Genomic DNA, 12,272 nt, shown 5'->3' with positions numbered 1-12,272 from the left:
TGATATACCACGGAGCACCGGTTAAGAGTCTTAATGAGATGGATTGAAAGGCTTGGATGGGACGGATGTTAGCTGGTTTCGCTGGGCCCCATATTTGAATACCATAGGTCCATATTGGTCTTATGATAGATTTGTAAATTAATATTTTATTTTTGAGATTTATTTTTGATTTTAGAAGAGGTCGGAGTAAATGGAGGCGGGAGTTAAGTTGTTTACGTTTATTTTTTGTATGATTTGCCCAGGTTAGCCTTTTGTCTAGAGTGATACCTAGGTATTTAGTTGATTGATGAAGAGGAATTGGTTTGTTATTAAATTTGAGTGAGGGACATTCTTTTTTCTTAAGGGAAAAATTAACCTGAGCGGATTTATTGTCATTAATTTTAATTTTCCAGTTATTAGCCCAAGACTCAATTAAATTTAAGTGCAATTGTAAGTTGTGTGAAGCGGTGTCTGAGTAATTATTTGAAGCAAATATTGCTGTGTCGTCAGCAAATGTGGCGAGGAGAGTTTGATTGGAAGTGGGCATATCAGAGGTATAGATATTATAAAGTATAGGAGAGAGATCACTACCCTGAGGAATACCTGCCTTAATTTTTTGGATAGTAGAAAATTCATTTTTGTGGCGTACTGAAAAGGACCGGTTATCAAGATAAGATTTAATTAAAAGAAAGTAAGGTGAAGGGAGAAAGTGCTTAAGTTTGAAAAGAAGTCCGTCATGCCAAACGTGATCAAAGGCCTGTGATATATCTAGGAATACCGCAGGGCAAAATTGTTTTGACTCGAAAGAGGATGAAATTTTATCTACGATTCTGTGAATTTGTTGAGTTGTATGTTATGTTTACGACGAAATCCAAACTGAGATTTAGGTAAAATATTTTGTTGGCCAATTAGTGGCGAGATTCTATGTAAAATAAGTTTTTCGAATAGTTTAGCAAATGTAGGTAGTAAGCTGATTGGGCGATAAAAACTTGTGAGATGTTTAGGCTTGTTTGGTTTTGAGATCATGATAATAACTGAATGCTTCCAGGTTGGGGGGAAGTACGACAAGCGTAGCATAGAATTATATATATGGGTAAGGAACAAAATTGACTTTTTAGATAAATTCTTTGCTATTTTATTTGTGATTTGATCATGACCAGCAGCTTTGTTAGGCCGAAGCTTGTGAATGACTGTTACGATTTCGGATGGAGAAATCGGTTTGGCAGGAAGGGACATGGGTAAGGGAGAAGACAAGAATGAGTTTACTAGGTCAGTGTGGTCAGGGCTAGGGATTATTTCTGGATGAGGAGAGAAAGTTGAAAATAAGTGGGCTCCAAAGAGATTTGCTTTCTCTAAATCAGTGATGGCTAATGATTTGTCGGGACGTTCAAGAGGAGGGATATTTTCACGTTGATTCGTTAGCTTTTTTGTTATTTTCCAGAGGGAGCCGTTATTAGGAGACAGAGTACTTAGGTATTGACTAAATTGTTCAGATCTATATTTCGCTAATTGAGTTTTAAGATCGTTTGATAGATGATTGTAGGCAGTTTTGTGTTCTGGGTATTTCGATCGTTGCCACAAGGATCGAGCACGACGTTTGACTTTAATAAGGTTGACTAAGTATGAGGGGAGCGAGATGTGGGATTTAGATTGGTTTTTTTTTGGGGTGGTCAAGGAAGAATGAGAAACTGCATTTTGAATAGTTTTGAACTCATTTTTCTAATGATAATATAATATCTGTAGATGGTTGTGAACCTAATAGCTTAGTGGTTTTTGATGATTTTCTTTTAGAAAACCAAAAGTTGATAAAATAATATTTTATAAGATCGAGATCAAAAAACATTAGTGTTATTTATTTAACACAAAATTATACTTCAGTAGACATAAAAACAATAAGAAATAATTTGAATGTTTTAATTGTTTTTAATCAATGAAAAAATATGGTCCGATTTGATTAGCAAAATAATACCATAAGAAAAATTTAAAGAAATTTGTAGAACTTATTGTAAAACATATGATAAAAAAAAATAAAATTAAAACATATGGTTTTATAACAATAGACTTAATAAAAAATTTAATCTGTGACAATAAAGGTAATGATATTTTAAATATCGATGAACAATGAAAATGTTTTTTTATTTTTTGTGTAATAAATGGATATTACACAAATTCAAAAAAAATTAAAATTTACATTTAAAATTTAAAAGTTACATTTATGGAGGAACCACCAGAAACACAAAACAATTTTAAGAAAGGAACTAATTTAGAAAACGAAACAGAAATAATGAAAAAAATAATTCATCTTAAACAAAATTTACAAAAAACTTATAAAAAATCAGATTTAGAACAATAAGAAAAAAAATTAAATGTTATAAAAAAAGACGAAGATGAAGGTGAAAATAATATAGAAAAATTAAATATTCACCAATCTTCACCAACAGAGTTACAAAACATAATTAATATTAAAAAAAAATTACAAAATTACTATAGAAAATCAATTTTAAATGATAAATATAAAGCAGAAGAAAAAGTAAAACATTTTGAACCAATATTAAAAGCATTATCAAATGTTGAATCATCTGATAATGATGTTAAAGAGGTTGCTATTAAAACCGATAATGATATTCAAAAAATGATAATACCTCCTTATAAACCAAAAAATCCAGAATTACAACGATTAGTACAGAAGAGACTTTTGGAACACCAAAAAATTCTGGTAAAAAATCAATAACTAATTCTCCATTGCTTGCAGATACTATAAAATTAGGTCCTAATGCTACAAAATATCTGATTCCTAATCAAGATTCCATAGTAAAAAAAATATATTTTATATCAAATGAAGAAAGAAAAGGAAAAAATATTTATCATGATGAAAAACTTAATATTCTTAATATTTGTATTAGAGAAATGGAAAACATAATTGATATTCCCTATAATGGTGCAGATTATTTGTTTTCATATGTTTCATGTTTACCAAAGAAAATTATAAAAGGTTCAGGATTTATTAATGGTTTTTTGAATTTCTCATTTTTACCTGAATTGCATTGGCCTGGTTATAATTATTTAGGACCAGGAACAAAATTAGAAAAAAATAAAAAACCTATAAACAAATTAGACGAAGCGGCAAGAGATCATGATTATTTTTATAAAGATCATAAAGATACTAAAACAAGACATGAAGCTGATAAAATTTTAGAACAAAAAGCAATAGAAAGATTTAATGCTCCTGATAGTTCTATGAATAAAAAAATTCTAAAGAACTTCATGATCTACATTCAAATTTCCCTTTAGCACCTGAAAATACATTTGATAATGATCAACTCCCAAAATTATTAACAACTTTGTATGACAAGAAAAATTATATAATTCACTATGACACATTAAAATTATATATTAAATTAGGTTTAAAATTAGTGAATATTCATAGTTTTAGAATTTAGTCAATCTCCTTGGTTGAAAGTTTTTATTGATTTTAATACTAATCTTAGATCAAAAGCTAAGAATGATTTTGAAAAGGAATATTTCAAATTAATAACCAACAGTGTTTATGGGCGTACAATGATGAATGTTAGAAATCATGTTGATCTAAGATTATGTTCTAATGGACGACAAGTAGACAAATTAACTGCAAAACTAAATTTCGATAAAAGGACCATTTTTACAGAAAATTTAGCAGCAATCCATATGAAAAAAACAGAAATAAATTTCAAACAACCAATATATATACAGGAATGTGTGTTTTAGATTTATCTAAATTAATGATGTATAATTTTTATTATAATGTAATTAAGAAAAAATATGGAAATAGTGTTAGATTATTATACACTGATACAGATTCACTAATAATAGAAATAAAAACTAATGATTTTTATCAAGATATAAAAATTATATTAGATGATTTTGACACATCAGATTATCCAAAAGACAATATTTATGATTTACCTTTAGTTAACAAAAAAGTCTTAGGTGAATTTAAAGATGAGTTGAATAGTAAAATTATGACTGAATTTATAGGTTTAAGATCCAAATTATATTCTCATAGAATTTTAAATACCGAAAGAGAAATTAAAAAAGCTAAAGGTGTTAAGAAAAATAAAGTGCAAAATTAAATATGTTTTAACGATTTCAAAAATTGTTTATACAATAAAAATCCAAAATATGTTACTCAAAATTTATTTAGAACAAAGAAACATGATATTTTTACTTTAGAACAAAACAAAAAAGCTTTAAGTGCTTATGATGATAAAAGATTTATTTTGGAAAATGGTATTGATACAATAACTTGGGGACATTATAAAACAAATATAGATAGAAATAATTTTGTAAAACATCTCAATACACTGATTAAAAATCAAAACAAAAAAGATTGAATGTTAGAATATTTATGCAATTGATGATTATCTTTAGGAGTCATACAGCGTTAGTTAGGTAAATTATTAAAAAGCGTTTCATTTATTTCGGGGTTATGAATATCACACATTTTATCGATCACCAATTTATCCATATCATTTATTTTTAAGTAAATAAATGATGGACACTCTTGTTTTATTGTCCTGAATAATGTTATGCAATAATGTTTTATAAAACAATACATATTATTAAGAATAAAAATATAAAAATATATACTAACGAATAACGATGTAACTCTTTTCTCCAAACATGTTTTTCTTTTTTTATGAACTCCACCATGGACTATGGACACATGTATATTTTATATTCTCTGGAGTTTTTTCCAGTTTTTTGGACATGTTTTTTTTGCTGAAATGAATGTTCTGCAATTACTAATAGCAAAATCCATAAATTAAGCCTTTTTGTAAGCAATTAATGCTTATTCAAATTCGCCAAAACAATTAAATTTATCTCCTATTTGCAGAGCCATTTTATTCTAAAATGAATGAAACCAAGGTAGATTTTCAATACGTTTGAATTTAATATAAAACTACCTTAGAAGCAACATCTATACGCACTCATTTCGTTTGCAAGTTTATTTTCAATAATACACACAAAAATAAAAATGAATATTATTATACACATAAACATAAAATTGAACATAAAACATAATTACCTAGGTCATCAGTGTATGATTCTAATTATTTTTATTTTTTTTCTTCATAATTGTTGAAGGTACATGCATTGTTTTTCGTGGCGATCTGTATTATTTTTCATTCTTTTGTATTTTTTTGTAGTTTTTTTCACTATATTAATACGATATATTACTATGTCGGCGTTGTATATTTGTATGGCAAAAGTTTAACACTTATTTTAATGAATAAAAGTTATGAATTTATTGTTATAACCCTGAAATCTTCGTCAATTTGTAAGTAGCTAGTAGTTACTTATAATACAGTATTTCAGTATATAATCAGCCTTGAAATCCAACTGCACCATTTTTGTACAAAACTAATCTTAATATTCCTTATTTATCATTAATGAAAGATATGCATATTTTCTGTGAGGTGAAATTAATCAATATAACCATAAGTTCTATGTAATGTAAGAATTTTCTGAATTTATTCAAAATAGAAATATATTTTTTAACAATATTTCATGGTTACCTTAAATTGTTAATATTATACCTTACACTTTCTTATACTATATGTACCAAAATATAGTGCTATATATTACTATATCACTATAAGAACTATACATTTTTGTTTTGCAAATTGTAAAATTAAGTGTACAAATATAGTTAAGGGTATAATGTATTATTGTACAAAAGTATAATATCAATAATTACAAATGGCTACAATTAGGTCATCAGTTTTTTAAGTTTTTAAGCTTGTGAATTAAAGTTGTGGTTTTGCTCTTCTTTTTTGAGTAATTTGTTGGAAATTAGTTTTTGAGTGAGTTATGAGTATTTTTAATTTACGCTATATTTAATTGCATAACTTGCTAAAACATGTATCTATCGTAAAAAAAACCAACTTATGAATACCGATAATGTTCTCACCATCAAGTTTAATAATAGGTCGATTCACTCTAATTTTTAAACTGGCGGAGCTAAACGTGATCTGCTGAGCGTAAATTTACTGTTACGCACTTATAAGACGGAGCAGAACATGCGAGTGTTAAATCCTCTTAACTCCAAATAAAAATTTCGTTTTGACTACTGTTTTTCACTTTTGGTTTTAATAAATTGCACTGAAGCGGAAAGTTGAACGAATATTTAAACATCCATAGGTCACAAACGGATTACTCAAATTAAATACTGTAAAAGTTACAACTATTTTTTTTCAGTATGATTATAAATTAGCGACTTTAAATTATTTATTTTCTGTACAAAAACTTATCAGAACTTCATGATACACCTTGTATAGTTAAAAAATGTACATTACACATGTGAAAAGACAAATAGGTTCTACCAGTATTTTTAGCTTTGCCTGGAATCTGGATAGTAAATAGTTATTGGCGTTATTGCATACGGCAACTGCACAAAGCACAACATTAACCACCTTTATATTTCGGGGTTGCCATTAAAACAAACTAATTTATTATATAAAACAAGAAAATCCACATAATAGAATTTTTTATTTTTTATACCAGGAGCATAAAAAAATCACACCACAGTGTAAACAAGTCTGTAAAAAAGCGTGTAAACATTATACGTGCTATAGTAAACAAACAATTTTGTACGACGAGTGACGTCATGGCACAATTTCCATCACTTCCACTTTCATCGAAATATCGGTATGAAGCAACCTGTATAATCTATAAACCTTGTTTAGACACAGCCAAGTCACAGCGTTTACATTTTACAAGTATTGTCACTTTTTTTAAATCCCAATAATAGATTGGAATAAAAGCATTAAAAATGTTTAACCCATGATATTACCTTCGCCGTTCATATTATTATGGCAGAATTTATTGATGGCCAGGGGGTAGAAACACGTTGTCCATCTATATTATGCGCTCTCTATAGCCTCTATTTTTTTTATTAGTTATGGTAACATCACAGTCTGTGGTAACATGGTACTGAAGTGTAGTTCACCGACGTAAGACGTTCAAACGTTTGTCATTGGTATCAATAAAGAACACGAGAATTGCGTGATTTATAATATTACTGTTTTATTGAATTTTAACACTAATTAATTGTATGTTTGCACACTAATAATTATAAGATATTCTGAGAGGCTCTGATTAAAACTATAAGAGGTTCTGCTCAGACTATTAAAAAGATGCACTGCTGAACAACACGGCTGTTGCTCACACTCTAGACCAGACTCGACTGACTGACCCCCAACAGGGCCCGTCGTCACGGTCTCTCCGAGGCTCTTAGGATGTCCTGATCTAGCCCTTTTTGGTCACGTAGACCATCGTGGGAATCTAAGTGTTCTCACACTCATTTTGCCCGAGTCAACACATTCCAACATTATATACACTAGTCTTTTGGACAATATAAAAAAACTTATATAACTATACGCATACACAATACGCAGATACGCACATGACCATACACACCCATACACACACATACGCACACGTGTATACGCACACGCGCACCTCATCATCATCATCATATACAGCTTAAGGGACCATTGAGGTCCAACGCTGCCATCACAAACTTGTTCCATTCTTCCCTATTATACGCAATGTCTAACTGAGCCCTTTCTTGAAGCACTCTTAGATCCTTCACAACTGAGTCCTTCCATCTTGTTCTGGGTCTGCCCAGGGGTCTTTTACCCGTCATTTTGGCTATCATAGCTTGTTTAATAATTCGGCCATCCGCCCTCCATACGTGTCCTAACCATTCGAGTCTTTTGCTCCTTATATATGACAGAATATTTGGTCTTCACGCGCACCTACGTACGTATATACTCATATATATATGCCTATACAACATACCCCCGGCGTTAAACGGGAGCAGTCCCTGCGACCTAAGTTACTAATTTATACAAATTTCTTAAACTACGGGTACACCTAGTTACAATACCGCCACATGGTGTCTGTAAGGTTTAAACTAACTTAATTTCTACTTTTAACTTAAGGGCGATACAATGAAGCAAAAATTATACAAGCTTAAGGGTCGTCTTGATCCTTATTCGAAACGTTGTCCGCTATTTCTGGACTATACATTTTTACAATTTTATTCCTGCATCGTATAACTATTGCACATATTATTAATATAGAAATGGTTAATGAAAGATAAACGATAGTAATGTTGAATTCTACTTTAAATATGAATAATGGTTCTATTGTTCTATGCTCGAGTTTACTTGGTTCTATTGCTTTATGGGCTAAAGAGTTAAAATCCTTAAATATTTTTACATTTGAGAGGTTTTGTGGTATCACTGTGTCAAGAGTTTCCAAGATTAGATATCGAATTTCCGATTTTCCGGTATGACATCTAGTTTTACATCCCTATTGGTTTTAAACGACCGACTCAGAATAGAACTTTCTGTATGAATTTAACAGGATGGTAGGGTAGTCAACCTACCCATCCCCGATATCTCAACCCTAGAGGTTTGTGGAGGATGTGTGCATGTAATCGTACAATACTCTGCTTTAGTGTAGTACAGCCACGAGTTTGCCAAATAGGTGTGTCTAATGCCACCAGTTTGACTTCACAATCTTTCAAAGGGCTCTGAAAGCTAGTTAACTGTGACAATTCGCACAAGTTGGAACCTGATCGATGGTGGGTTGGCTGGTAACCCTTACAGAGAGTATAGGAACCTAACTTGGCACATGATTCCCATTGATTCTCCCCTAAGGAAACAAAATTTTCGTTATCGTTACTTAGTGCTAGATAGTCGACCTCAGGAGTAATTAGGGCTATGCTATTTATATCATATTGAATATTGAATAGGTAAGGGAATGAGGTGATACATTGTGTACTCTTCTACAGATGTCAAAGGTATCCCTATCAAGAAAACTAAATAGTGTTCCCTGTGCATGATTGTGAGATCAGAAATTCGTAAAAATTCTGTTAGAGATTCTGTTTCAATTTCTAATGGCAAAGCTGTGCCCACCGGTAGGTTCATTTTAATTTCCCTCAATTCCGTGAGAAGCCTTTCCGATGTAAACATGCTCGTATGTAATTTGTCATTCATTGCTGAATTAATTATGGCCATCAAGTTCTGCGTGTGATAGGAGTATTGATTAAGTAGAATTTTAAACAGAAGCGCCTGTTCTAGTAACCTAGTCTTGAATTCTATTCTGTCGAGTTTCTGTACCATTACTTCTGTCTGTTTTTTTAAATACTGAAGATTCTCCTCGAGTTTTTCTTGATGTTTTGTTATCTTTCATATCTGATTATCTGTTTTAACCTGTACGATCCTCATCCTCTCCGAGTTTAAAGTGATGTTCTGACTTCTGCTTGGACTTAGGGCTACTATTTTGTTTAATATAAAATCTGTGTCTATGTTTGAATAAATGCCATACAAGACATTTGCCATCTGTTTAACTGTGCGGGCTAATCCTCGTCGTACCCTAGTTGTTTCTGCGTCCTCGTCTCCGATGGAAAGCAGCATGTTACGATGACGGTTTTCAATTTCATACAGATAGGGCAATGTTGCTCTTGTAAATAACTGTTCAAATTGTTCACATGCATTGGATAATTCTGCATTTCCGACCCGCTGTGTCATTTGTTCGCAAATTTTTGCCATGGCTTTGTACTGTGACATTATGGCTTGGTATTTATAATCGGGTTCTGCCAGGTCGACGTAGGCTATTAAGTCCCAATTGAAATGTGACATCCTTACTGGCCCATGGTGTTCAAAATATAATCCTTGGTTGTCTGGGAATGTCGTGATGTTGTAGATATTCGAGGATAACCCTACAGAACGTCCTGCCTCATTTTCTCGAGGTCAAGAGATGATCATGATTGGTTGACACAAAATCCTGAAACAAGATTCAATATTTTTTTTTCTTCCCATACTTATTTCTAGTTCCCAGGAAAGCATATGTGCAGCACCTTGATCCTTAATGGTAGTTAAGTTGATAGTTATTCTTAAAAATATATATTTTCTTCTTAAAATTATGTTAGTTACATCTTCGAGTTTAATGCTATGTTATTATTATTATTTTTTTTTATTTACAAAATTCAATCCTGAAAAAGACAAATGAGGTTCTTGTGTAGTAACCCTTCTACGATCTTTCTGTAAAGTCACATTTTCATTGGCTTTGAGCTCAATCACTTCATAGGGTCCCAACCACTTGGCGCTGAGTTTCCCTTTTCTAGCATTGTTCTTGAGTAGTACCCGATCTCCTACATGTACACTGGTTGGATTTTGATTTTGGTCGTAATGTTCTTTCGTCTTTTGCTTTTGTTCCAACAGATGATCTCTGGCTATTTGATGTAACAGTTGGAGTTTCTGCTTCAGTTCTATGTGATAGTCTTCATAATTGTAACGAGGCTTTGGAGGTTTTGTCATAGAATTCGGCATATTTATTTTTCGCCCGTACATTAGCTTGTACGGCTGCTTCCCCGTGGAACGATGTTCTGAAGAGTTAAAAACGAACATAGCATACGGTATAGATGTATCCCAGTTCATTTGGTCCTTATCCACAAAATGCCGTAAGTATTCCCCTAGCGTCCGATGGCTCCTTTCTAGGGCACCATTAGCTTGTGGGTGATAAGGCGAGGTGTTGCATTTTTTTATCTTCAGCAGCTTGCACACTTCAGCTAGTAATCAGCTTAGAAACTCCGTTCCCTGATCACTGACCAACATGCTTGGAATCCCATGAAGACATACACATGACGTCACGAAGTGATAAGCCACCGTATTTGCCTCATGGTTGAACATGGGGACAGCTATTGAAAATTTCGTCAAGTCATCCTGCATTGTTAGGATGTACACATTATTGTTGTCTGTTCTTGGTAGAGGTCCGACCACATCGATAAAAACTTTTTCAAAAGGCTCCATTGCTGTTGTACTTATAATCATGGGCTGCTTAACATTCCGGTTGCAAGTTTTGTGTATTTGACACGATGGACATTTGGAGACATATTCTTTCACGTCGTCTGATAACCCTTCCCAATTGAACTGTGTTTGGATGCGCTTTAACGTTTGGTTGATTCCGCGATGGCCGCCTAGTGGGCTGAAATGATACTCAGCTAGGACTTGTTGCTTTTCTGAGTCCTCCAGCTCCGCTTATGGGTAGATATGAACCTTTATGTTCGACTCTTTGAACACAAACCGTATCATAGTCCTAACCACTGACATATCCAGTTGATCGTTTTCAGTACCGATCCGGGAAATTGCCAGCTTCTCGATGTTGAGTTCGATGCATATGGCTCTAAGGTTCTGTATTGTTAGGAACATGTCCTCCAATGATGTTTTTTGCCAATATTTATTCTTTGTAATCATGTGTAGGATGTATCTCTCCCCTTGGCGCATATATATAACTTCATGGATTCGCGGGTGTTGGCTCTTCAGCATAGCTACGTTCCCAAATTTCCTGCGGAACAGGAGCGCTGTGCCGTTGTTAATTTGTAGATCCTGTGATACACAATGGGCAAAACTTTGGTCTGCCGGTGCGTCAAATAGATCTCCAGATTCTTCTATTACCCTGTTGTTGGTTATAGCCTTTCCCTTCACTAGCTCCGAGTATGTTTCAAAACTCAGCTGAACGTATGGAGTAAAAGTACTATTCAGCAAAACCCTTCCATTCGACTCAATGCATCTGCATTCGTGTTCGCGCTGCCTGGTTTGTAAATAACTTCGTATTGATATTCAGCTAGTTTGAGTCTCCATCGCATAAGTCTGGAGCCTGGGTCTTTTACATTGAACAGCCATGTAAGCGGTTGATGATCTGTGTAAATTTGGAATTTTCGGTCCAACAGATAGGATCTGAAACGCTTGACTGACCACACAATACTCAATAGCTCCTTTTCTGTAGTGCTATAATTGCGCTCTGCTTTGTTTCAAGTACGTAACGCGTAAGCAATAGGTAAATCATGTCCTATTTCACCTTGAGAAATGATGCTTCCAATAGCATACTGGCTGGCGTCTGTCGTCAAAATGAATGGTTCCTCGAAGTAGAATATTATAGTATGGGCGCAGTAATGAGTTTCTGGACAAGCGTCTCAAACGCCGTTTGGCACTCGGTGTTCCACTCGAACGGTTGGCCTTTCTTCAATAAAGCCATCATTGGTTTTTCGATTTGGCTATAATTCTCAATGAATCTTCGATAATAGTCAGATAGTCCAAGGAACTGCTTGATTTCAGTTGGATTCCTAGGAACTGGATGATCTTTAACACAACTGATTTTCATCGGATCTGGTTTCACGCCAGATTCTGTGATTAAGTGTCCGAGGTAGATAACTTCACGTCTAAGAAACTGACATTTACTCG

The sequence above is a fragment of the Rhopalosiphum padi genome, chromosome 3 (genome assembly GCF_020882245.1).
Source record: "Rhopalosiphum padi isolate XX-2018 chromosome 3, ASM2088224v1, whole genome shotgun sequence".
Classification (NCBI taxonomy): domain Eukaryota; kingdom Metazoa; phylum Arthropoda; class Insecta; order Hemiptera; family Aphididae; genus Rhopalosiphum; species Rhopalosiphum padi.
Note: the sequence above shows the minus strand (reverse complement) of the source record.